Source organism: Rhinatrema bivittatum, chromosome 7 (genome assembly GCF_901001135.1).
Source record: "Rhinatrema bivittatum chromosome 7, aRhiBiv1.1, whole genome shotgun sequence".
NCBI classification, from domain to species: Eukaryota; Metazoa; Chordata; class Amphibia; order Gymnophiona; family Rhinatrematidae; genus Rhinatrema; species Rhinatrema bivittatum.
The window spans coordinates 2400489-2427333 of record NC_042621.1 but is presented as its reverse complement, the minus strand read 5'-3'; the positions used below and the strand labels follow the sequence as shown (position 1 = coordinate 2427333).

The window sequence follows — 26845 nt, the reverse complement described above, 5'->3', positions numbered from 1 at the left end:
GGATACAGAAAGTAAAATGTGCAGCCAAGCCGCACATTTTACTCTAAGAAATTAGCGCCGACCCAAAGGTCGGCGCTAATTTCTTCCGGCGCCAGGAAAGTGCACAGAAAAGCAGTAAAAACTGCTTTTCTGTGCACCCTCCGACTTAATATCATGGCGATATTAAGTCGGAGGTCCCGAAGAGTAAAAAAAAAAAAAAAATTAATTCGGCCCGCGGCTGTTGGGCCGAAAACCGGACGCTCAATTTTGCCGGCGTCCGGTTTCCGAGCCCGTGGCTGTCAGCGGGCTCGAGAACAGACGCCAGCAAAATTGAGCGTCGGCTGTCAAACCACCTGACAGCCGCCGCTCCGGGTCAAGAGGAGGCACTAGGGACGCGCTAGTGTCCCTAGTGCCTCCTTTTCCCCGTTTGCACCGCGTCACCTAATTTAAATACAGAATCGCGTGCACCGGCGAAGGGCTGGTGCGCGCGCCGGGAGAGCGGGCGTTCGTCCGCTCTCCCGCTGACTTTACTGTATCGGCCCGTCAGGGATCCGGTCTTACCCGAAGCGACTGCCGAGTGACCTATTGGCCCTTGAGCTCCAGTTCTCTCAGCAGATGCCATGACAGTACTAGAAGGAAATACTCTGTACAGATTACCTCTCATGCCAGAGTTACTCAAGAGGGCTTGGTATATGAAGTGCACCCGAGCCTACGCAAGTCTCATCGTAAATCTCTCTGCAGGGCCCGCTGTTCTCAATGGCAGCTAAAGGCCTTCCCTGGGAGCTCTCCCTCACTCCCCTGCCTTCTCTGTCTGCTCATGAAAACAAATCGGCCCCTGCTGCCAAAACACCACATTACGTATTAAAGACAAAAGAGTTACAGCATCATCAGCCTAGAAAGGGCGGCGGATTTCCAGGCTTTTTCCCACAGCGCTGGAGATTTCTGTGGCTATGTTGTCTCTCTCCTCTCTTAGTTCAGCTAGCCATTTGAGCTGACCAGCGGGAAAGGAGGAGGAGGGTCAAAGGTGATCCTATAATTTGATGTTGTAACAGGAATCCATTTGGAACAGTGAGGAACTGTCTGCCTTTGGGTGGAGTAACGACACAATCTTGATCAGAAGTCCTGGCCTGCACTATTAGAATGTCTCAGGGGAGTCTGAGGCCAGAATATTAAAGCAAGATCCTATAGGACACCCGAGAGCTGTCTGTTCTACATAAGCTCTGGCTGCCGCATCTCAAAAAGGATATAGTTGTGATGGAGAAGGTATAGAGAAGGGCGACCAAAATGATAGAGAGGATGGAACAGCTTTCCTATGAGGAAAGGCTGAAGAGGTTAGGGCTGTTCAGCTTGGAGAAGAGACGGCTGAGGGGGGATATGATAGAGGTCTTTAAGATCATGAGAGGTCTTGAACAAGTAGATGTGACTCGGTTATTTACACTTTCAGATAATAGAAGGACTAGGGGGCACTCTATGAAGTTAGCAAGTAGCACATTTAAAACTAATCGGAGAAAATTATTTCACTCCACGCACAATTAAACTCTGGAATTTGTTGCCAGAGGATGTGGTTAGTGCAGTTAGTGTAGCTGGGTTTAAAAAAGGTTTGGATAAGTTCTTGGAGGAGAAGTCCATTAACTGCTATTAATCAAGCTGACATACGGGCCAATACAGTAAACGTCTCCCGGCCCGCGCACAGGCCACTCTCCTGTGCGCGCGATTCTGTATTCAAATGAGGGCCCGCGACAAAAAGAGGTGGCTGTCAGTGGGTTTGACAGCCGCCTCTTTTTGCCAGCATCGGTTCTCAAACCCGCTGATAGCCACGGGTTTGGAAACTGGACGCGGCAAAAATGAGCATCCGGTTTTCAACCTGCGAGCTGATTTCAAATTTATTTTTTTTAACTTTCGGGACCTCTTACTTAATATCGCCATGATACTAAGTCAGAGGGTGCACAGAAAAGCAGTTTTTACTGTTTTTCTGTGCACTTTCCCGGTGCCCGGAGAAATTAGCGCCTACCTTTGGGTAGGCGCTAATTTCTGAAAGTAAAACGTGCGGCTTGGCTGCACATTTTACTTTCTGTATCGCGCGGGAATACCTAATAGGGCCCTCAACATGCATTTGCATGTAGCGGGAGCTATTAGGTTTGGGGGGGTGGGGGGGGGGTTGGACGCACGGTTGACGTGCTATTACCCCTTACTGAATAAGGGGTAAAGCTAGCGCGTCAAACGCACGTCCAATCGCGGGTTAACAGTGCGCTCTGCCAGAGTGCACTGTACTGTATCGGCCTGTTAGAGAATAGCCACTGCCATTAGCAATGGTTACATGGAATAGACTTAGTTTTTGGGTACTTGCCAGGTTCTTATGGCCTGGATTGGCCACTGTTGGAAACAGGATGCTGGGCTTGATGGACCCATGGTCTGACCCAGCATGGCAATTTCTTACATGTTTTATAGATATAGAGCATGGGAGGGGGGGTGGCGCAGATCCCCAAAAGCATGGGAAGCTTTGAAAGGATTCACATCCTCCCAAGCAAGGCTTGGCAGACTGAAGCGACATCTCTCCCCATGTCTGGAGAGACAGAGCTAACGTCCTCGCTCAAAGAAGGGGAATGGTAATAATAGCAGACGTCCGAGAGCACATCGGTGAGGAGTTTACCAGTTCTGTTCCACATGCCAGAACTTAAGCCTTCGCTTTCTATTAACTTTCAAATTCGTGTTTTCTTCTACCTGCATTCAATGTGTAAACATTATTCTGCTGTTAGATTTTATTTGGAATTACGTTATTATTTGGAATTACGTTTATTTGGAATTACGTTTATTTGGAATTACGTTTATTTGGTTTCTCTCATATTAAATCCTTTCCATATTTGAAGTTAGACTGGGATCAGCACACATCCCAAAAATCTAGTTTGCTAAATCAAAATTACACTAAAAGGTTCTATCAGTTAAATCCCAGAAGCAGATTTAGGATCAGTGTTGGATGCACCTAGAATAACTGGCAAATAGAGTAATGCGGGTTTGCTTTGATTCAGTTTGATGAGCTCTGTGGGGAATCGAATCTACCAGCCAAGTGTTGATTCTCGACAAAGCTTCACAGCAGACTGTGTGTGAGTGTGAGAGTGTGTGAGTGTGCGTGTGAGAGTGGGAGTGGGAGTTCCCCTCCTCTCTAGAAGCTGCTGGGAACAGGAGCCGGCTGCTGGGCTCCCTTTCAGTAACTTGGAGAGAGATGAGAAGGTAGAAAGCGCTGTGTGTGTGGAGCCTGGCCAGATTCTGCTTTTCCCTGCCTGCAGGGCTGTGTGGGGATTTGCTCTCCGTCACATCCTGCTTAACTGTGAGACTCAGGCCCTGCTTTTGGGAAAGAATACAGACAGAGAAGATCGGAGGTCCGACAAAGCATATGTGGAGGTAAGAGAGGTCCGGCTTTTGGAGCAAGTTCTAGCTGCCCATCTCGCCTCTTGCTGGGAACACTGGCACAGCAGTTCTGGTCTGGGGATGGTCCTTATCATTTCTGTCCTAGAGGCAAGATACAACCTTTTTTTTTTTTTTTTTTTCAGTCATGTCGCTGCTGCTTTCTCTTGTCATCACTCCCCATGCAAACTGTGCTTTCTTGTTCCAGACTGTGTGCACTCTGCCTTCTCTTTACTTAATGCAGTCAATAAAAATGGAAGGATTGGTCAAAGAGAGAAAAAAAAAAAAATCTAAAACTGGAGCAGTGCTGGACTCTCTGCAGGGCAGGAGGGCACAGAAAAGATTCATCTTCCTGGGCTCTCTCGCTGATTTATGAACTTTGAGGCTGGGGTTACTATGCAAGAGACACTTTATGCTGATCCAATTTTTCCTAGGGATTAAGCATTATAAAACAGACAAGCTAGAGGGCGATGGATTTTGTTGGAAAGCTCTCCAGGAGTCAATGAATTCCACATGTGAGCAGGAGGATAGCTGTACCAGTCCTTTCCCGGCCAAGCCGATTTTATGGAGTCCATATGGTAAGGCAAGACTACCACAAAGCGCGCAGAAATCCCACAAAACACTCAAGTGACAGCGCTGGCCGGCTTCCGCAGGCTCTCAGCCACCGCCCAGGAATTCCAGGCCTAGCTCAGGGACTCCCAGAGAGCAGAGCGGAGAGGATTCCTCCTGCCGGTCGGGTTGGACCAGACGCCCCCCAGCGTCTATGGGGAAAGGATTTAACGCATCCCTCCAGTGCTCCCAAACTCTAAGGAGGGCTCTCTTTTGCTACAGAAAGTATACAGATCGGCTACTAAAGGCAGTCGGCATCACGGCAACCAATCAAATCAAAACCCCCATGTTTTGATTTGATTTTCCCAATTCAGCTGACATGAAAGCTTATTTGCTGACTTGCGTGGTCATATTTAGCTTCCTTTTCATCTCATCACAACAGTGCCGCGCCGTGCCCTATCACCCCGTGTTTCATGCCGCACGCTTGCTATTCCCTTACAGTTCTTGGGTCAAAAGTAAAATGTATGAAGGGGAAAAAAAAAAACAAAACTTTCCATGAGAATAAAACTGCTCTGTTACCACTGGTAGTGCAAGATTGAATTTCTGTGAGCCCATGCATGAATGCCGATGCCGTGAGGTCCATATTCAGTCACTGGCCGGATTGCAAAGTTAGCCGGCTAACCCTGGAGGGGTATTTAGTCTTGCGGCCACACTACTGAATATAGCCAGATCCGTTTATCTGGCTAACTTTAGGAAGCTTTAAGGCACAATCATAGTCAGTCAGATGTGTTACCAGAGTTAGCTGGATAACCTAACTCCTCCCAGAAATGCCCTTCCATTCCATTTTAATTTATATTCCACAATTACATAAGTGCACATAGCGGATTACAGGAGCACGTGCCTAATAAATAACATTAGGACAATAAACATACAAGACGTGTCAAAACACCCAAACATGAAAGATATTCAAAGATCAGCATATAGGCGGATAACTTATCAGTTTATCCAGCTAACTGCCTCTGAATATGGATCTCCAAGTGTATATATGTTCCTACTACTACTACGGTGTCCGACAGTACTGACATCTCAAACACTATCAACAGCAAGCAAGAACATCCTTATGAATCAGTATGCGGTGATTTTTACTAATTTTCTTGCACTGAAATGCAACGTATAAAAATCTGAGTTTCTCAAAAGCCCCTCAAATTTAAATTTAGAAACAAACAAAATATAGACACATCCTGCAGCTGCACGGCAAGTCCAGTCCTGGAGTGCCACAAGAAGGTTGGGTTTTCACGATATCTGCAATGAATCTGCAATCAATTTTACTTAGGGAATAGCCACTGCTATTAATTGCATCAGTAGCATGGGATCTTCTTAGTGTTTGGGTAATTGCCAGGTTCTTGTGGCCTGGTTTGGCCTCTGTTGGAATAGGATGCAGGGCTTGATGGACCCTTGGTCTGACCCAGCATGGCAATTTCTTATGTTCTTAAGAGCTATATCAGCATACAAAAGGAGGCCACGCACGCAGACAGCTCATGCATATTAATATCGTGGGGAACCTGAAAATCTGAACGGTCTGGGGTCCACCAGGACCGGCACTGACTCTCTCTGCTCCAATGGGATAAGACATTTCATTTTAAAACTCAGCCCAAAGGGATGTGAGCTACATAGCCACAAAAACAATTACAATACTTTTCATGTCTAAATAATTGGAACTTTTGCCCTGACCTCTTTCAAAAATCACCGGACTGATGATTCTGAAGTTTGGCCTACTGGCTCACACCAAGAAAAAAACAACCCATAACTATGGCACGAACGTTGAAACCGGATATAATGCATGTCACGTTTTGGAAGTTACATTGCTTTCGGTATTTCAGGATTGTGCATGAGATGCTCTCTTTTCCCAGATACAAGAGCCATTTAGTTGACCAACGTCACTTGTGGTCCTTGCTTCTGCCTTGTGGTCACTTGGGAACACAGGATGAAGGCGCCGCTCACATGAATGTTGTTGTATACGACAAATAAAAATGGATGTGCTTCAATATTGGTGAAGCCGAATCTCGGACACGACACATTTTGCCCCGCGGCCCCTGAAGCAGGAAGTAAGTACACTGCCGAAACATGGCCAATGTGGGGCGGGCGGATCCGGACACACGTGAGTGGCACTAAGTGATTAATAGCCTTCCAGCTTCTAGATAAATACTAATGAAGAAGTGATAAATATTGGGTGGGTCGGACAAGACGCCAGAGGAAGAGAGAGAGCGAGCAAGAAGAAGCACAGGAAACTTAAATAAAAATTTTAAAAAAATATATATAAAAAAAACCTGCAGTTTTGAATAAAATCATTGAAGAACAAATCACGGTGGCTGAGTAACAGGACAACCACATACAGGGTTGCCCTAGGTAAAAGCCACCGCACATTGACCACGCATTAACGAGTTCCCTTGACGCTGGGTTGTAGATGATTTCGGGATAGAGGGAACGAGGTCTGTTGGTGAATTGTGGTCACTTGTGGCATAGGTCAGCTAAAAAGGCTCTCTCTCTCTCTCCCTGGGAAGAGAAAAGCAATCTCATGCACACTCCTAAAATACAGAAAACAATTTACTTTCCCCTGCTCATAAATGGAAATCCACAGGAAAGGCAGTGCTCTTGTTTGCAGCCAGCTCACAACAGAAAGAAAAGGCCCTTTCACAACTGACCCAGTTTCTGGCCAGTCCTGGCTTTTTGATGCCCCCTTTTCCTAACCCTTTGCGGTGCCTAAAAGCGCTCATTCGCAGGACAGAAGCAGGGACCACAAAGAGACTTCTCCAGATGCCGGGGGTCCTCACGTCCCTCCTGCACCACCCAATAGTCACAAACCCTCAGTGGCGTGCAAACTCACAACCTTCTGACAAAACCTTTTTTTTTTAATTAAATTTAATTGGGAACCTGCCTGAGATTTTTTCCTTTTTCCAGGCTAGCTCAGATAATTTGGGACCTTGGGGCCTGGCAAACCAGCTCTGGGAAGAAGGACCTGCAATACACAGGGTTTATGAGCATCGAGGAGCCCTCCCCTTCAGGTCTGGTCATGCCCCATGTCCTCCCTGGATGGGCAGACTAGATAAGATAGGCCCGCTGGGCTTTTATCTGCCCTCGTGCTCCCTGCAGCAGGGCTGAACGCGGCCCATTCCTCCCTGGGGGGGTAGAGAGCCCTCCTGTGCAGCTTTAACACAAAGTGAATTCACTTGCCCTTTCCTCGCCTTGCCTCTGTGAAGGTGGATCCGGGCCTGTAACGTCCGCGTATCTTTAGCTTCCAGCGAGTGCACATCGTCTTGCAATAAGACCGAAAACAGAATCATACATACAGTCTTCTTTAAATCAGTGCCGTATTTCTGTTAACACATTTCTAACCTACATCCCCAGAAGGAGGAAGAAAAAGAGCAAGAGAAGGTGAGAGAGAAGGAGTGGGGAGAAGGGAGGCAGGCAAGGCAGAGGATGAGAGCGGACATGAGGGCGAGGAGGAGGAGAAAGGTGGCGCGAGGAGGGACGGAGGGAGAGAACTGGAGAGGGCGCATTACTTTAGCAAAACCCGTACCCGCTGTCACACCTGTAACGTTTCCTTGCGTCTGCCGGGAGAGGGTTGAGGGAGACAGGAGACGCACAAAGTGAGGAACGGCGAGCAAAGTCTATGGAGAAACGGACCTCTGACAGGAAGAGGGCCTGGGAAGACAGAAGCACAGGCCGGGAGGGCACCGAGAGAGACTTCCTGTACCAGACAGATTTAAAAAACAAACAATCCCAAAACCCCGACAGCACAGTCAACAAGCCTGGCCTGCAGCCCATCACAAAGCAAGGCGGGAAGGAAGCCACCCAACCATCCATACACAGAGGGGCCCTGCTGCTTTTCTCATTCACCCAAAAGCAGCGCAGAATTCCCCTTCTGGGAGCTTTGGAGCAAGCCCCTTCGTTTGGGTGTCACATGGCACCTGACCCCGTCTGCCCAAATCCAAATACTCCGACCGGGGCCATAACCCTGCAGGGTCAGCTGGGCTCAGGCTGGCCTATGTTTCTACCCATCCAAGGCCCTTCATGAAATACGGAGGCTCTCTCCAAGTGACCGAGGATCCTTCACATACATTACATGGACTCCACTGCAACACATTATAATCAAATGGCGTCAAGCAAACGGCCAGAATCCGTGGCTGAATCCATCTACTTATCTTTTTACTGAACCCTGAAGGAAAAGGAAGTTATTAGAAGTTATTAGATGAGACGTCGAGGGTGGCTTTGACAGCATATAAAAGACTTGATGCAAAGGAGTCTCGACGGCTTAGGTTGGTGGTCCCTGGTATCTTCAGTCAATAATTAAAAATGGACGCTAGGGCAGCGACGAGGGTGGGGGAGTCTCCCCCCTTCAGCTCACCCCAAACCATGCTTCCTGATCCCAGATAAGAAGTGCAAGGGAGGCCCAGCTGTGGTGCAACCTCCAACTGCTGAGCACAGAGTCCTGACTCCCTGCCCCTAGTTATGGGGAGGGGGGGGGGGTGCGACGCAGGGGTAATCAAGCCAAACCCAACCTGCTCCTATTCATGCCATCCGTTCAGTGCTGCTGCGCACAGCTTCCAATCTACTCAACACGTACACACACACGCACGAGAAATAAGAGAGATTAATTAGAGAACCAAGGACAGGGACCTTTTTTTTTTTTGATTAATAAATTTTTATTGCAACGGGGACCATTTTAATTGAGTAAAGACACAAGCTGCAGATCTCTGCCCTCTTTTCGCACATACAAGCAGTTCTCGGCTTTAAGGCCGATGGAGTCAAGACAGACGCTTGTCATCCCACTTGACAAGGCCCAGGCTGGCAACTGAGGCCCGGCAAGGTGACATCAGCGGGAAGGCCCTCTTTTCAGCACCAGGTCTCTGGTAGGCATGCTTTGGCATTTTCCTCTTCGGACATTAAAACATTTAATGCTTGAAAGCACATTTAGGCATTTTACTGAAAATAGGGTATTGGCCCTGGTGCTGGAACCAATCGCCCATTGTTCTTATAGGAGAATTGCTCCCGGATTATAACAATCTGACTCAAGATGCTGTCTTCAGCAACCAGTTCTCTCTCTACTACAAGCACCGGCTGCATAAGGATTAAAAAAAAAAAAAAAAAAAAGGCAGTGGTGGAGGGTGGGATTTAAGACAATGTGCTCTTCAATCTCTGTACACAAGTAAACAAAAAAAAGTAGCTGAAAACCTTAGCATTCATAAGCTACAAGAGATTGCAAAAGGAGGAAGACAGGCGACAATATCTGGACGAGTTAAGAGAAGCTGGGAAAGGAATCAGGAATGCGAAAATTCAAATAGGAGAAAAAACAGCGAATACAACAAAACGGTGGGGCAAGGCTTTTTAGATATGTGAGGGATAGAAGGAAGTGCAAAAGGAGCATTGTGAACCTCAAAAGGTGAAGGGAGGAAGATGTAGAGGCTGATGAGGAAAAAGCAAAATTGCTGAACAAATATTTCTGTTCACTGTTTATTTTAGAAGGGCCTGGAGCAGGACTGCATGAAACAAATGCAAGATTGGAATCAATTTTCAGAACAGTGCGTTTCTGAGGAGCTAACTAAACAAGGTAGATAAGGTGATGGGGCCGAATGTGAAACCCGCGGGTACTAAGGAACTTCATGTCCCGGCAGCTCCGCCAGCTGACCTTTTCAATGCTTCTTTACAGTCTGGAGTAGTTCTGGAGGAGAACTGGAGAAGGTGGATGTGGTTCCTATTGACAAACATGAAAGTAATGAGGAGTCTGGGAACTACAAACTGGTTAGTCTGACCGCTGTGGTGAGCAAATTAATGGAACTGCTGCTAAAACAGAAGAAAGTACACTTTCTGGAGTCCAATAGTTTGCAAGATCCAAGACAGCATGGTTTTACCAGAAGTAAATCTTGTCAGATGAATCTGATCAATTTCTCTGACTGGATGACCAGAGAGTTGGATCAAGGGAGAGCACTAGATGTAGTGTTCTTGGATTTCAGCAAGGCCTTTGACACGGTTCAGCCCTTGGCATGGATCCTAGAGTGACTGGGTTAGAAACGGGCTGAGTGTAAGGCAGCATAGGGAAGTGGTGAATGGAGCTCTCTGAGGAGGGCACTGTTACTAGTGGTGTGCCTCAGGGACTGGACCTTTTCAACATTTTTGTGAGTGACATAATGAAAGGGTCGTTGGGAAAGATATCAAAATCTGTAACAGGGTGGCCAACCAGGAAGGAATGGAAAACATGAAGTGGGATCTGGTAGCTAAAATCTTATGCTAAAAAATGCAGAGTTATGAATTTAGGATGCAAAATTCCAAGGGAAAGATACAGTATGGGAGGTGAAATGTTAAGCACAAAAGAAGAGCAGAATCTGAAGGTGATTGTATCTGATGATCTTAAGGTGGCCAAACAGGAGGATAAAGTGATGGTAAGCGCCAGAAAGCTGCTTGGCTGCACAGGGAGAGGAATGATCAGCAGAAAAAGGGAGGTGATATTGCCCCTGTACAGGTCCCTGGTGAGATTGCTGTGTACAATTCTGGAGACTGCACCTTCAAGAGGAGATAAACAGGATGGAGTCGGTGCAGATGGAGGCTGCTAAAATGGTCAGTGGTCTTCGTTCTAAAGCATAAGGGGATAGACAAAGATCTAAACATGAATAACCTAGAGAAGAGATGGGATGGGAAAAGACATTCAAATAACTGCAAGGTTTCCATGCACAGGAGGTGGGAGCCTCTTGCTCTAGAATGAGGGCTCATGGGATGAGGTTGAAAGGGGTTAGGAGTCATCTTAGGAAATATTTCTTTACAGAGAGGGTGGTGAATGTGTGGAACGGCCTCCCAGTGGAGGTGGTGGAGACAAGGACAGTATCTGAATTCAGGAAAGCACGGGATAAATACAGGGGGATCACTGAGGGAGTGATGGGAATTGTAAAGCTAAATTAAGTTGGGTGGATGGGCAGACTAGAAGAGTCTTTTTCTGCAGTCATGTTTCTAAATTAGAGAAACTTAAAACAGCAGTGAAAAGGCAAATATTTTTTCTTAGCTTTCAAATACAGTTTGCTAGCCCAAAAGGTTGGACCCCTTATGAGCACGACCCTGGTCTTCCTGCTGCTCACTGCAAACCCTTGCCTCAAACACAGCTTTTAACACCCAAAGGTTCTTGTGGCAACAGAAGCTTTAAACACAAACCCTTCACCGCTCTTCCTCCCTCCAGCCACGGATTTAGGATTTTGCCACCCCAGGCACCTTTGTTGCTGTCTTCCCCACCCCTAGACAAGGGACCACAGAGCAGAAGGTCTAAGGCATAACCCTTCTTTGCTCTACTCTCTCTCCTCAAGTACTTAAAGGACAGAAGGAGAGGGGCTGGAACAGGGAGCTCTGTCCCTTCCAGCCACAGCCCCTCCCCCTCCTTTTCTCTGCACGGGAGAAGAGGGGAGGGGCTGGAGCAGGGAGCTGTTCTCTGCTGAATAAGAGTAAGCACAGCCCCTAGGTAGGAAATCTTCAGTCAGGCTGCTGCTCCCAGATTTTTACCACCCTAGGCACAGTGTTGTCTGCTGGCTTATTAAGCCCTGCCTCCCTCTTCATCACTTCCTGCCCTGGACACACACCTTGGAACTACAGAAGGAAGGGTGTTCTAGGCTACTGCCACCTTAAGGCCGGACTCGGCATTGCACGTCTGTGCTCTTTATCCCTCTGTACATGTGCCAGATCTGTCCTAGTCAATGCATTTATTTTTACACATGGTAAGAGTCATGCGGATGCATAGGGGAACTGTTTCTCATTAGTGCACATGTGCACTCTATACACTTCATGTTCAATGGCATTTGCATGTATTATTTTTTTAAAAAGCACTTATTACACGAGTGCTCTATGCAGTTTATTCTGCTCATAAGCTTCTGTAAGCAGCTAAAGCATTTGCGTTTCCCTTTGCCCCATCAGTATGGGAAAGGCAGGCTGGCTCTCCCTCCAGTAGCCCAGGGGAACTGCTCCTTCCTGACACATCCTTTTAACTTTCTAAGTGTTACTGATTTACAGCTGAGCTGGCTTAGGGAGTTTAAAAAAAAAAAAAAAAAAAGTCACGTTTCCCAGCCTGAAATGAATCACAAGCCTTCCTGTTGAATTAGGAGCAGAGGAGTGGAACACAAATCCACTTCAGCCCCAGCGAACTCAGAGGGAACCCCCGGCTTCTGGTGCGTGTAAGGGAGCTCCGCTTTCAAGAGCGGGAAGGTTTATCTTGATGAAAGGACCTGTGCAGAACACGGCTTGGGGGGGGGTGGGATTTCCTTTTAAGCCGTGTCTGGTGCAGCACCTCCCATGCCCCACATCGGAATCACCGCTCTCAGCACACATCCTGGCACCTCGTTTTTGCCTGTAGCCATCGTGGTAAGAAGCTCTGGATTGTGCAACTGGCAGCATCACAACAGAGGAACCCGGGCTCCGAGGTCCCAATTTCTTCACAGAAAGGCCTGGGTGCAGATGGGATGCTCCCACCAGGTCCCGCAGAGCCATGCCCTCAGTTTAAGGCTGATGGTTACTTCTTTACACCACAGAGATTTATGGTACCTTCATGGTTTAATAGCCACACTTCAACCTTGTCATGCACCAGGCCTATCTTTCTGTCCAGAAGCTTAGCTCCCCATACACACACACTTCCCTCAGGGACTTAGCCAGCTAGAAACGTATCACTATAACCTTCAAACCCCAAGCGCGGCCAGAAGGGACTAGGATTTGCTTTTGCTTTAATGAATTCAGCACCTGTGAAAGGTTCTGACCTGTCAGGACTAAGTTCTCCATTCAGCTGAAGCGCACATACGGCACCAATGCAAGGTCTACACATCTTCTCCTCTCCCCACCTCCAAACAGGTAGATCCCAGGCAGCCCCAAACCACTACCACTCAAGGCGACAGCAGTGCGAGCTTCCCCTTCCCCCGGGCACTGCTCCGACGACGAGCTTCAGCCTTGCCCCACCGCGACGACGGGCTTGTTTGCTGACGGAGCACATCCCTCGCAGCAAGGCCTGCCCGGAGAGGGTCTTGCAAAGCGCTCCCGGAGAGCCCCAGCGCATGAAATGCTCCTGGGTCTGGAAGTTAGAAGGACACGCGGCAAACACCCCGCGAGAGAATGGACACACGGGGCCTCGTGATCCGGCCTCTGGTCACACTTCCGCCACAGACTGTGACCCACTGGCACAGTCAGGCCCCATCAGCGTCAGACCACCTCCTGCCATCTGCTGGTGGGATCACAGGGTAACAGTGTCCTGCTCGCTGCTCTTATCAAACATAAGGAAAAAATGTCCTTGCTGGAGGGAGCAGCTAATGCCCTGCCTATCATTCCAGAGCCAGGACTGGGAATCTGCAGGACTCCAGCTGCTCTCAACGGGGAGGGGGAGGAGGGGGGTGTCTGCCGAACCAGCAGGCTGTCCGCACGGTGCATCGAGGCGTGCGCAGTTGATGTTTCATGTAGTGGATGACCGCCATGGCTTCCTGACAGGGGAACGTGGCTATAAGTGAGCTGAGCATTGCTAGCCGGTTCACAGCCAGAGCCCTATGCATGCTCAGCCCTGGGCTCCCAGTCTGGAAGACGAGCCCGCACTCAGAAGGGGCTCGTCCTCCCTGTGCAGGCGGGTGCCGGGGACTGCACATTAAGCTGCGGCCCTTGCACGGAGGGGCATGGTGACCGAGCTGCAGGGAGGAAGCTCCATGATCCTCCCCCGTCGCCCAACCTCCAGATATATATAAAAAAAAAAAAAAGTTTCTTGCTATTCTGTGCAAGCACCGACCCTCTCCCTGCTCAGATCCTCCTGATAGATAAAAATGTGAAGCCCCCCAGCCACCAGCATCATGGCCATGACTTGGGGGGCCCTTAAATTTAATGTTTCTTACATCCACCTTCCACTTGCTTCAGCTCAGATTAAAAAGAACGGATGATAGCCCGAGACCGGGACTATGAAATAGATGGAGTGACAGAAGTGAGTCCTGCAAACACCTGTGGATCGTAAGTTACCCCAGGCTCCTTCCAGAAACGCACCACCCCCAACCCCCAACCCAGCAGGATCTGCGCACGTCTGCCTGCAGCTTCTCTGAACTCCCCCCCCCCCCCCCCCACTCAGCGCTATCTGTCAGAAAATCATTCCCAGCTACACAAATAAGAAATAATTGATTTAAAGAAGCCATCTGTTTATAAACTGAAAACATCAGCTCAATTAGAGAGGACCTGTCCATCTGGATAAGCGACCACGGCTCCATCTCCTGCCCTGAGCCACAGGGCCAGTCTGGCCAGCACCCTGAAGCCTTTGGGGATAAGGGGAGGGGGAAAACCAGAACGCCTCAGCCTACCGAGTGCGCAAAGTCCCCGATGCGTGGAAGGGTGGTGCACAGGCCACAGCTCCCATGCAGCTTCGTAACAAACACCAGAGTGCGCCTTTAACAGCGGCGCTGAAGACCTCCCACGTCTCCTGCAAAGAAGGAGAACATCTATCTGGCATGGTCTAGGAACGCTGGATCCTGCCAGCAGGCCAGGGTGGGCACGAGCTCTTGCTGCCCCCCCTTCCAGCCTTCTGTGAGCCTCTAGCATGCTCACAGCCCAATAAATGTCGCCACCACCTACAAGGACACAACATTTCTCCAGCTCTCAAACTCTCTCGGCTCCTAGTCTGCAAAATCCTCCTGCCGCCATTACAGTGGCTCCACATCTGGAGAGACCTGGCCCTAGGACCTCTCTTTTCACGCAGTAAAATAAGAGAGATTTAGGGTGGCTCAAGCGATGTTTGGCACCGTGGCATGGAGATTTCATCCTGTGACTGTCAGAGAGCCGCAGCCTTCGGGAGCAGCAGAGAGCTTGGGAAGGGGAGGCTGGGGAGAATGGGTTAAAAGCAGGCATGCCAGCATGGATGAAAATCAAGGAAGGGCTGAGTGGTTACCTTCTGCTTCCTAAGAGGATCTCAGCGGGAGGCTCTGGAAGTGAAATTACATCACATCTTTAGAGCTGGCACCTTTGTGGGTCCTTTGAAAGGTATCACAGCCTCCTGTTTTCTCCTCCACCAGCACAGACTCCTAGAAGTCTGCAGTTTTATTTAAAATTGCAGCACCACTTGATGTCCAGAACACCAAAAGGACCTGCCCTTTCCCGGCAGCTACCGCTAACTGCTCTTTAATATAAAAAAAAAAAAAAGTCTCACCAAGAGGATCAGAGGTCAACAGAGAATAAAAAGGGGGAAAAAAAACCCAGAAAAAATAATTAAGAGGTAATAATATCCTTTAGTCACGGCCAAGACCAAGACTCCCGGTAGAGAGCTGAGCAGATCCAAACCCCGCAGCCACACCCTTAATAGCCAGGCTTTCACTCCGGGTATCCAGCGCCCCACACACGTGTAAGACCCCAAGCCAGAACCCGGCAGGTATCGATCTCCTTTTGGCCTTCTACATGCAGGCAATAAAGCAGTCACTGGGAATTGTCCCTGCGACGTTTCATCGATGCTTAACATGCAATTATTAGTATTCTTAATCTAATCCAGCATTCAGGGGGATATTAAATTCAGCATCACTCTGAGGCAAACTGAATTAAATCAAGTTTAAAACTGTTAATTTAACCAATTCATAACTGTCGGGAGCTCGTTTGCTATTCGAGTGGTACTTGCCGAGGGAACGCTCTATGCATAACTAGGCTGGCAGTGCAAACTGTGACATACGGAGCCGTGAAACCAGAAGACACGGGTTCCAATCCCACCTCCGCTGAAGAACAGCTTTGTTTCATTACAAGGTAACAACTGTCCTGAGTGTTAAGTACTCAGATGTGCATTTTACCTTTTAAACATTGGTGTGCTCCCCCCACAAGTCCTGCCACATTCCCTCCCCTCGCTGTCCTCATTCAGGAAGTAGAAAAGGCGGCAGCGCTGCTGCCCCAACCTCCCATGCAAGTGAAGGTGACAAGATCTCGAGCTACCTTCCCGGCTAGGCTGCCCTTCCCAAAACTGTACCTACGAGGGCAGCGGGGCCAGTTAGAGCTGCGAGGCAGGGATCACAGAGTCCCCGGGGGTCTGCAGGGGCCCAGCTACTGCGGCTGCAAGAGAGAGAGTTAGTTTAATCGAATGGCACAGCTCAAGATTTATTAAACCAAAACAAAAAAAAAAAAAAAAGACTATTCTTAGCAGTTCAACATTTAATATTGCACATCCCTAATTTGAACGCAGGTCTTCTGATTCCCAGTCCCTTACTCTAAGGAAGGGGCCAGTGCGTCCCATCTGCCCAACCTCCCCCAGCTCTCCGCAGGAGGATCAGATCTGCATCTCATGCCCGGCAGAGCCACTGGTAAACCCCTGGGCTGTCTCTGAACCGACTGCTTTTGAGGCCAGGAAGGCAGAGCGTTACAAACAGAAGACTGCCAGGCAAGCCGTTTAACCACCGTGGCAGCAGCAGCCGCCGCCAAGTCTAATTTATCCTGCTCCTTGGAGACCCTCTTGACCCTCCTTCCTCCAGCCTCACCCACCCCCAACAACTTGCAACTGTGGCGGGTTCCCGGAGAGGTGTCCTCACCTTGGGAGAGGAAAAACTATTGCACCAGACCATGAAAGCCAAATCTAAAGACGGCGGTGCGGGAAGAATGCCGGAGCAGCCTGGCTGGCCCTCCCTCCTCTCCAGCACAGGGGCCAGAGGAAGCAGCCCGCCTCGCTCAGAGCCCTCGCGCGTTATTGCTGGCTGCCCGTGCTTCTTCACAGCACCTCCGGGAAGCTCTTAACAAGAAGAAATAAGCACTATTGATTTAGGGGGCTTCGGCTTGGCTGAGCTCTCTTGTCAAAGCAAATTAGGTCACTGCTTGACTTCATCTGGCCTTCAACTTCACCCTCGGCAGAAAGAGAGGGGAGAGGGAGCGCCTCACAGGGCAGACAAGCAGCTCCCTCCCCCCTTTCTTACAGGCAGCTCCCTCCCACCCCTGCAGAAAATTATACCCTGAAAAGAGGGTGAGGGAGGGAGGCAGCCTGCACAGAGCGGCAGTCACAACCCCACACACACGGTGAGCCGGTAACCTGCACCGAGCGACAGTCACAACCCCACACACACGGTAAGCAGGTAACCTGCACCGAGCGGCAGTCACAACCCCACACACACGGTGAGCTGGTAACCTGCACCGAGCGGCAGTCACAACCCCACACACACGGTGAGCTGGTAACCTGCACCGAGCGGCAGTCACAACCCCACACACACGGTGAGCAGGTAACCCTGCACCGAGCGGCAGTCACAACCCCACACACACGGTGAGCAGGTAACCTGCACCGAGCGGCAGTCACAACCCCACACACACGGTGAGCAGGTAACCTGCACCGAGCGGCAGTCACAACCCCACACACACAGTGAGCAGGTAACCTGCAAGGAGCGGCAGTCACAACCCCACACACACGGTGAACATGTAACCTGCACCGAGCGGCAGTCACAACCCCACACACACGGTGAACATGTAACCTGCACCGAACGGCAGTCACAACCCCACACACACGGTGAGCCAGTAACCTGCACCGAACGGCAGTCACAACCCCACACACACGGTGAGCCAGTAACCTGCAAGGAACGGCAGTCACAACCCCAAACATACGGTGAACATGTAACCTGCACCGAGCGGCAGTCACAACCCCACACACACGGTGAACATGTAACCTGCACCGAGCGGCAGTCACAATCCCACACACACGGTGAACATGTAACCTGCACCGAGCGGCAGTCACAACCCCACACACACGGTGAACATGTAACCTGCAAGGAGCGGCAGTCACAACCCCACATACACGGTGAACATGTAACCTGCACCGAGCGGCAGTCACAACCCCACACACACGGTGAGCCAGTAACCTGCAAGGAGCGGCAGTCACAACCCCACACACACGGTGAACATGTAACCTGCACCGAACGGCAGTCACAACCCCACACACACGGTGAGCCAGTAACCTGCAAGGAGCGGCAGTCACAACCGTAAACACCGCGCCAGGCAGACCGGATGAGCCATTTTGTTCTGTTATGTGTAAAAGGCAAACAGAAATTAAAACAATTATGCTAGAATTTCCCAGGCAATCGAGACAGAGTCTGGCACCTACTACCGGACTAGCCCGAGCAGAGGGTGCATGCACTCCTTCCATGGACTAGAAGAGAGGCTGCGGTGGCCAGGACTGGAGAGAGACAAAAACCCTCAAATACAGCAGGCAAAATCTAAAGGCAAGAAAAATGGGCAAAAATGAGAAACCAACTCGTGAAGTCTAAGACTTAAAACGCCCTAAATAGGAAAGCAAAAAAAGAAAGTGACAAAAAAAATATACATTTTTTTCCTCCCAATTATAACTTTGGGCTGGTAGCTGGCATCTGCAGAAAAGGAAAGGAGACTCAGGAATAACAATTGCTAAGAGCCGGAAGAGGCCAGGAAGCAGAGCCACTGATTAACATTACATATTCCACTGCCGTAAGAAAACAGTAAAACATTTTCAAGCAAATTATGTGACGGTCCGACTCACTGGAGTTCCTCTACACCTCCCCCCAAACCCCTGGTCACGCCGATAACCTTGGGCTCCTTTCTTCATTTCTCATCCTCGTCTACCTTGCACGGCGTAAACAGACGATGCTCTCCGAATTAACGCAGGAATGGGCGACCATAATTCCTCTTCCGTTCCCCGCTTGCTGCTCTTTCATGGGGCCCTGCTGCCGGGCGGAGAGCGGCCGTGGGAGGATAGGGGTGGGGGGAGTAACGACACACTCCTGTGGGACTCCAGCGGGACCACAGACCGAAAACCAGGCCGGATGCACAGGAAGGCAAAGTTGTTCACCTGTAAACAGGTGTTTTCCCGTGGACAGCGGGGCAAGGGTTACGTCGTCCAACAGCATCGAGTCGGGCCCGATCTTCGGAGAATCTTCCCGCACAAAAGGTTGGCACCAACAGCCTTTACCCGCTGTCTACTCCTCCCGTCTCAGTCACTTGGATTAGCTGAGAAGAGAACAGAAACGAGCACCAAACCAAACAAGAGGCAACAAGCCTAACTCTGTACAGCATGCTAGGGGGAGGAGAGCGGGAACGGGTGACAGATTGTCCCCGCTGTCCACGGGAAAACACCTGTTACAGGTGAGCAACAGGTGAGAAACTTTGCTTTTTCCGTGGACAAGCGGGGACATCGGTCACACTGATGGAGCTCCCCAGCTGAGGAGCTAGTGCGAGGGAGATAAAAAAAAGCTGCTGAGCAATACAGTCAAGAGAGCAAGAAGCACAGCAGAGCCAAAGTGGGCATCAGCAGCAGAGTCGCTATCAAGGCAGTAGCGACGGGCAAAGTGTGGACAGAGGACCATATTGCTGCCTTATAAACGTCTAGGAGAGGAGCAGAGTTGAGAAAAGTAGCAATAGCAGCCCATGCACGGATCTGGTGTGCCTTGTCCCGGGCCAGGAGAAGAGTGAGCAAAAGCGTATGCAAGAAGTGAACCAAGAAGATATAGTTTGCACGAGGACTGGAGAACCAGCCCTGCTAGAGAGCCGTGAGCTACAAAGAGCTGAGAGCACCGTCTCATGGCCTGGGTGCGCTGTAGATACATGCAAAGCGCACACACACAGTCCAAGGTATGTGGCCACTCGGCCTCCTATGTCGTATGAGGAGGCAGCGATGTGGGCAACGTGATGGATTGGTGCAGGTGAAATTGAGAAACCACTTTATGCAGAAACGTGGGATAGGTACAAAGGGCCACCTTATTTGGAAAAAACTGGATGGAGATGGGGGGAGGGGAGAATAAACCACCAAAACGAAGTTCACTAATCCTGCGCACTGAGGTCACCACAATGAGGAAAGCCACGTCAAGAGGTGGGGGAAACAGGATGATGCAGTCCAAAACAAGTGCGAGATCCCATTGAGCCAAAAGGACAGACACAAGGAGGCCCTTCATGAACTGTGTGACAACAGGTTGTTGAGAAACAGGACGGCAATGGCTGCCACATACACTCTCACAGAATAGATTTGTAGTCCAGCATCAGAGAGGCGAAGGAGGTAGCAGAAAAGGTGAGATGTGGGGAAGTCTGCCAGCAGGAGACTATGACACGCGTACCGTACAAAGAAACACATCCATTTAGGAGCACAGGAACATCTAATAGATGGTTTGCGGGATACCAGGAGACATGACTGATATCATGGATGCCATGTGTCCCAAGAGACGGAGGAAAAGACAATTCGTATCTGTAGACGAGAGACAAGGGTGCGTAACGTAAAACCCCTGTTGTGGGGTAGAAGAGCCCAGAAGGAAGTCATGCCGAGGAGAGCACTTATGAATTCCAGGCATCTCATCGGAATGAGATGATATTTGGGAAAGTTGAAGAGGAATTCCAACATCTGCATGCTAACAGTCATGGACTACATGACTGTGAGCCAGGTAAACGGAAGGACTTGTGACTAGCCAAATCGCCCAGATACTGAAATACAAGTATGTCCCAATGTGACATGGTGAGACACTTGGTAAGAGGCCAAAGGCCAGAGCCTTGAATTGGAAGTGGTAATCGCCAACCAGGAAGCGGAGATAGCGACAATGGGTGGGGATGGTTGGAGATGTAATTGTACACATCCTTTAAGTTTAGAAACGCGAATCAGTCCCCTTGGCGAAGTAGTGGAAAGTTGGATATCAAGGACGTCATGCGAAACTTCTCATGGTATAGAAATCAATTTGAGTACTACTAGTTCAAGAATGGGATGTAAATCCCAGTCTTTTTGGGAAATAAGGAAAAAATGGGAGTAAAATCTTTGACCATGTTCCTCCAGGAGTACTGGTTCTACCACACCCATGAGAAGAAGCCATTGTACTGCCTGGCACAGAATGGGAAGCTGAGTTGACAAGCAATGAAAAGGGGCTGGAGGAGGGGGGGGGGGGTCTTGTGGAGGCAGAGAGATGAAATCAAGGAAATAGCCTCTTGAAATGATGCTGAGCACCAGAGTCCAGGGTGATGTTGTGTCATGCCTCTGAAAAATATAGCAAGCAACCTCCTACCGGAATACTTGGGTAGGGATCATCAAAAATTAGAGAGGGCTGGTAGGGCAGGCTACAGGCCCTGGCATTGTGTCAGATCCCTGGAACGAGAATGGTTGGAAGGCTGAAAGCATGCAGCAGTAGCCGGAGTTGAGAAATGAGAAGACTGGTGAGGACAAAGCTGGGAGCACTGAGATTGGAAGTGGCGATGCTGATGCATATAGTAAGGCTTCTTAGTGTATGGGTAGAGTGGTTGCTTAAGGAGTTGAGACATATAAGGTTGAGACAAGGAGTGCATCGCCAAAGCTTGATCCTTAAGGTGAATGACCGCTTCTTTAACTCTCTCACCAAACAGGGTGTGGCCAGAGCATGAAGCATCCACCAATTTCTCATGCATGCCCTCTCAAAGACCAGAAGCTTTAAGCCAGGCCAAACTCCTGGTCACAAAGTAAGCGCTGGAAGCACAAGATGCTAAATCGAAGATGTTGTAAGAGGAACTCATTAAGTGCTTGGTACAGTCCCAAGCATCTGCCACCAACTGTTGCATTTCTGCCAAAGCAAGCTCCAAAAGCTGGGTAGAGACAGCATGTAGTTGATGCAGTAAGTCTACCGATATTTTGCCATTTGCAAATCCGAGCAATGAGTGCTAAAAATTGAAATACCCTTTTTTCCATATTATCGAGGAGTGGCCAAAGCACGAGATCTAGAACGCATAGCCCAAGGAGGGCGGTTTCCACGAAAATGGAGGGATTTGAGGTTGGAAATGGCCTGGACAAGGTTGAACATTATACTGTGTCCACCGATCTAGAAACTGGAGGATCGGTATAGGGGATCGAGCAGATTTTTTTGTTGGTCATCTTGCAATGTATCATGCATGGGGACTACCCTCACCCACTTAGGTGGCTGGAGGAATTGGAAAACTCCTTCATAGGTCTTAGGCAGAGCCTCTTTCCTCAGAAAAGTTGAATCCATTAGCCACAGCTAGTTTCATGAGGAATAGTGAACAGGTGGAATCATCTGGAGGAGGGAAACCACTAGTAGTATCCAGTGAAGCTGGAGAGGAGAGATCCAGGAAAGAAGGGCGTTGGCACTGAATTTGGAGTTGAGACTTTCATCGCCTTGCTTGGCGCAGAGTCTTGTGGCGCCTTCTCTTTCGGCACTTTGGCCAGCGCTGTATCCTTTGGTGCTTTAGTCATGGAAGACTATTTTGAAGGTGCCAAGTGGGAAGATGGCGCTGATAGCACTCTCTCTGCACACACGGAGTCCCTGGGCACTGTGGGATACACCGAGCCCTTGTGTCCCAAGGACGAAGAAGAGATGCCTTCCGATGCACTAGTTCTCTGTGCAAGGGAGGCCTTACCATAGCCCTGCAAAGCCGGAGACACAGCCAGGAAAGAGCTGTGATCACTCTCAGCAGCACACAGGCATCCTGATGGCGACCAACGAGCCTTGTGGGGACTCCTGGATAAGGTCACAATTGGATATAAGATAAGGGGACCTCTGGAGTCACTGTGAGAGAGAGTGTCATGGCTTCTTGAACGCCTAGACTTGCGACGATGAGGGAGGAACTCGTACTTAACTTTGAGCTCTCTGTAGCATTGAGCCATGGGAGACATACGCTCACATGCCTTGCAATTCGAGGAATCATGCTGAGGCCCCAAACAAAGCAGGCAGACATCAGGTAGATCTCTTGAAGACATTTTCTTGTGACATCTTGGGCAGAGCCAGAAGAGGCAAACCCCCTTTTCGGGAGCTTGCATCAGTAGATACTGGGAGGCTGAGCAGTTTGCAACAGCAGACAGAGAGAGACTGAGGTGGGAGGAGTAGACAGCATGTAACAGCTAATGGCACCAACCTACTGCACATGTGCAGGAAGATCTCAAAAATTCAGCACCAGATCAGGCCCGACTCGACACCGTCGAATGAGGTAACTTATCAGTTTGACAGATGTTCTCTGCTTGTCCATGGAAAAGCGTTCCCCGACTGGCAGGACATGAAAGGACTGGAAAGTGCCACTCACTCAATGTAAACGTAACAAAATGAGAACTCCACAGGCAACTGGGGCAATCGGCATCAGCACAGGTCCGCAGAACATCTCCAAATACAAAACAAAACCAAAAAATGCTCTCTCTATTCTTTAATAATAAACAGATACACACACTATTGTGTACAGTATTTCTGAAATTCAGAATTAATCTCTGGCAATTATCTTGGTAAAAGCAGCGGCGCCTCCCAGAGGTCATGACCTTCGGGGTGGATTCAGCTCTCAACTCCATCAAGGAATATTCCTTATTTCGGGAGGTGGGACAGGGAAGAAAATCGGCAGCACTACACACATACGGCAAAAAGGTTTTGGTCTGGTACCGGACTCATTTTCCACTCAAGAAACCACTGCTTTCAAAAAAAAGGAAGTGGGCCCGTGATCAACGCCCACCCCAGAGCGCACGGCACAGCATTACATACCCCCAGCCCTCCTCCTTAATGCACTAACCGGGTCCTTTCCTGGCCCTCGCTCTCCCAATCTTACCCCTGGGGGGTCTCCATTTTTCTAAAAAAAAATCTTATTCAATTAAGTACAATACCAAGGAAAATGCGATAACAGAACACAGATCTTAAAACGCAAGCAAAAATGAAAGTCACCAACACAACAGGTCCACATCCTACAAAACCGAATCGGCAACAACAAATATTTCATCTCAACACCTTCAAGGGCAGAGCAGCGGGGAATTCAAGAGGCCCTGTTTCTGTCAGGGAGAAAGGGGACATAAAAGCAAAGAACAGAACAAGTGCAGCTGTAAAATACCAACTAAATGTGCAATTTAACCCAAGAAGAACACCTACTAATCTGCCGACTGCTGCCCGGCCTTCCAAAAACAGAGGCAGCTGGCTCTCCTCCAAGGAGATCTGATTGCAAATGCCACCCCCTAATCTGCAAAACCTTATCTTCCAAACCAAACAGGCGCTTCCTTTTAAATTAGGGCATAACAAGTTGCACCTTCTTCCGATCTGGACCCCAACTATCCTTATTGCGGAAAAATAAAATGTTAATGTCCAAGCTTTATCAGGCTGCACGAGAAAAAACGACCATTAAAGGCACAGGGTGCTTCCCCAGTACTGCAGAAAGGTAAATTGAGAATCTGCATTTTTTATATATCAAATATTTGGAATTTTAGCTTACAGCATTCAGGGACAGTCCTGAAATCTAGGTGGGCACAGAGGCTAGGCAACGGGAGATAAAGTCACTTGCTCAAGCTCTCAAGGAGTGCTGGTGGAGGGAGTGGGATTAGCACTCCGGATTTCCTGGTTCTCGGCCCACTGCTCTAATCACCAGGCTACTGTTTACATTTGCTTTTAGCATGAGGGGCTATGATCCTCTTTATTTAAATCATCACTACATCCCCCACAGATGTACTTGACCTGCCTTCTATACCATCCCTGCTTTCGGTGCTGGGCAAGGAGGGAAGCAGAAGCTCTAGGCTTATGATGACGAACAGTACTGCAGCACCCTCAATTTACTTAGCTTTGTAGCGGCATCAGCAGCTTTCAAACTAAAACAAGGGCTCACGATAGGAGGCTCGGGGGGGGGGGGGGGGGGATTGTCGAACAAGAAGAAACTTCAGGAAATATTTTTTCATGAAAAAGGAATGTGAAAGCGTGGCACGCCCTTCCTAGGGTGGTTGGTGGGCATGGAATAAGCAGAGGATACAGAGCTGCTGAAAAGCAGAAGCCACGATCCAAACGACACACATTTAAGTGCTCGCAGCTCCGTACTCACTCAATTCAGCAGGGGTGTGGGGGCTGCCAGAATGTACGGCAGGGAGGTGGATATAAAATGACAGAAGTCGCGGCAGCACAGTTATCCCTCAGGACTGGGCTCATCATTCAGGCTGCGCTGGTAGAACTGACGAGCAGCTGGGTCCGTCTGGCACGTCGCGAGTACGGTAATAACCAGAAGCGCAGGCGCTCACGTAGCCGGGGGTCTGTCTAGCAGACCACGCAGGGGGACCCAGGTGGCTGGATGTTCGGGTAACGGCCACACTAGCATTAATATTTAGATTATTGCAGAGCTGTGTGGTTAGGCCGGGGGAAAGGTGGGTGCAGGAGGGAAGTAAGAGGCGACCTTGCCGAAGCTGGCAGAGTACAAAGGCGCAGGACAGTGCGGGGTAAGGAGAAATCCTGCAGCTGGTCACGCTCTGTGGCTGGCAGCTGGGAGATGTTCTTAGCAGGGAGCACAGAACAACTGGGGGCCTGAACCTCTTGCCCCCGTTATCTAAATTACTACGTTCAAACGCTCACTTTTTCTAGCGGCAAAAAAAAATAAAATCCTGAACCAAACAAGGCACATCTTGAACTTGGTGGCTCCTCCTGACACCTGAATGAATTTTTTTTTTTTTTAATGTTTTCGTAGCACTGCTTGAAGCCCAGAATACGCCTTGCAAGGTGCCCGTCTTGACTAGCGAGCAAGTGTTCTTCACTTAATCCTACAAAGAGAGGTCTGCAGGGAAAGCACGTTTTATTGTGTTCCTGCCTTGTCAATTATTTTCTCCCCTCGTACCCTGCATGGACCTCCAAGTCACAGGCACAAATGGGAAAAAAAAAAAAAAGGCATTTGTGTGCGTTTAATGCTGAAAATGAAAGCAGCCTCCTCCTGCTTCCTTCATTGTGAAAGCTGCCGAGCCCTTCATCTCCCGCCGAGGCTCGGGAAATGGGTAGCTGCCATTCTCCTGGTGCCCATTAACTCCGGAGGGGGGAGCCTGCGGTCGCTCATTACAGCGGCCATTTCCAGCAGCAAGGAGCCGCAGGGCTGGCTGCTCAGAGTCCTGGAATAACAGCCCCCACCGCCGGGGCCGCCAGACGCTGGCGCTCTGCCAGTCACTGGCACGACCTGGGCAGGAGCAGCAGCTTACGCCCACAAAGCAAGGATTTATTAAAATCCAGAGGCACAGGCCACAAGGCTCCCCCAATCTGGTTCTCAGAAGAGCGAGGTTAAAAGGGATTTGCACAGAGCCACATGGGGGGGGGGGGGGGGGGGGGGGGAGTCAGGAGCCACGAGCCAGCGACGGGAGTCGCGCAGCAGAATCCACAGCGTCCCAGGGATCGAGGGGGGGGGGGGGGGGGGGCCCGGTCCGAACACTTCTGCTCTGGCTCCCGATTCGTGTCACACAGGTCGACTTTTTAAGTCCCTACAGACCTAAAAGGTGAAAAAAAGACTTAAACTGTGACAATTCCAGGACCGGCTCTAAACTAAGGAGTGCCCTGTGCAAAAAAAAACAAAAAACCTGAAAGTGATGCCCCCAACCCCTCGCTCTTGGCAGCGGTCCCAGCACAGCACATCCTCTCTCAGCAGTGGCAGCAGCTCAAGCACAGTGCACCCATCTCTCTCCCCCCTATCTTGCCAGCAGCCTTGAACAGAAACTATGGACCACACACTGCCAAACAAGCAGCAAGCAGGTGCTTAGTCTGCATGCTTGAAGTCTTCTGCTGCTTTCCACCCTTCCACTTCCCCACTGTTGGTAGTTTCAGGGTTTTAAGCTCCACCTAAGGTTTACTCTTTAGCTGAAGATACTGTGGTCAGAATTTATCACGGTTTATTTAAGACAAGCTTTTCCAACAAAAAGATTTCAAAGCGAGTTAACTGCTATACAGCTACATCTCCTGCTGACAAACAGCACAGCAGCAGCACCCCGGGTTGGCAGCACTATAAATGCTGAAGGTGGCCAACCAGGATGAAATTTTCAAAATCCTTAAGGAGAAGTTAGTCTGCCTCGAGATTAAAACAAAACCACAACCTCAAATGGGATTTTTATTAAAAAAAAAAAAAAAAGTTCATATTCTGCCTGTTTTGAAGGGGGGATTAAAAAAAAAAAAAAAAAAAAAAAAAGGTTAGAGCTGCAGCATTTTACAGCATAAAAGTCATTTTGCTATTTCCTTCTCCTATT

At 49.4% G+C, this 26845-nt stretch overlaps 1 protein-coding gene across 6 annotated transcripts in view; it reads right to left on the bottom strand.

Annotated features, from left to right (window-relative positions):
• The window catches only part of GSE1 (Gse1 coiled-coil protein), a 378777-nt gene that overhangs the window by 243471 nt on the left and 108461 nt on the right, over nt 1-26845 (bottom strand). The window lies entirely within an intron of this gene.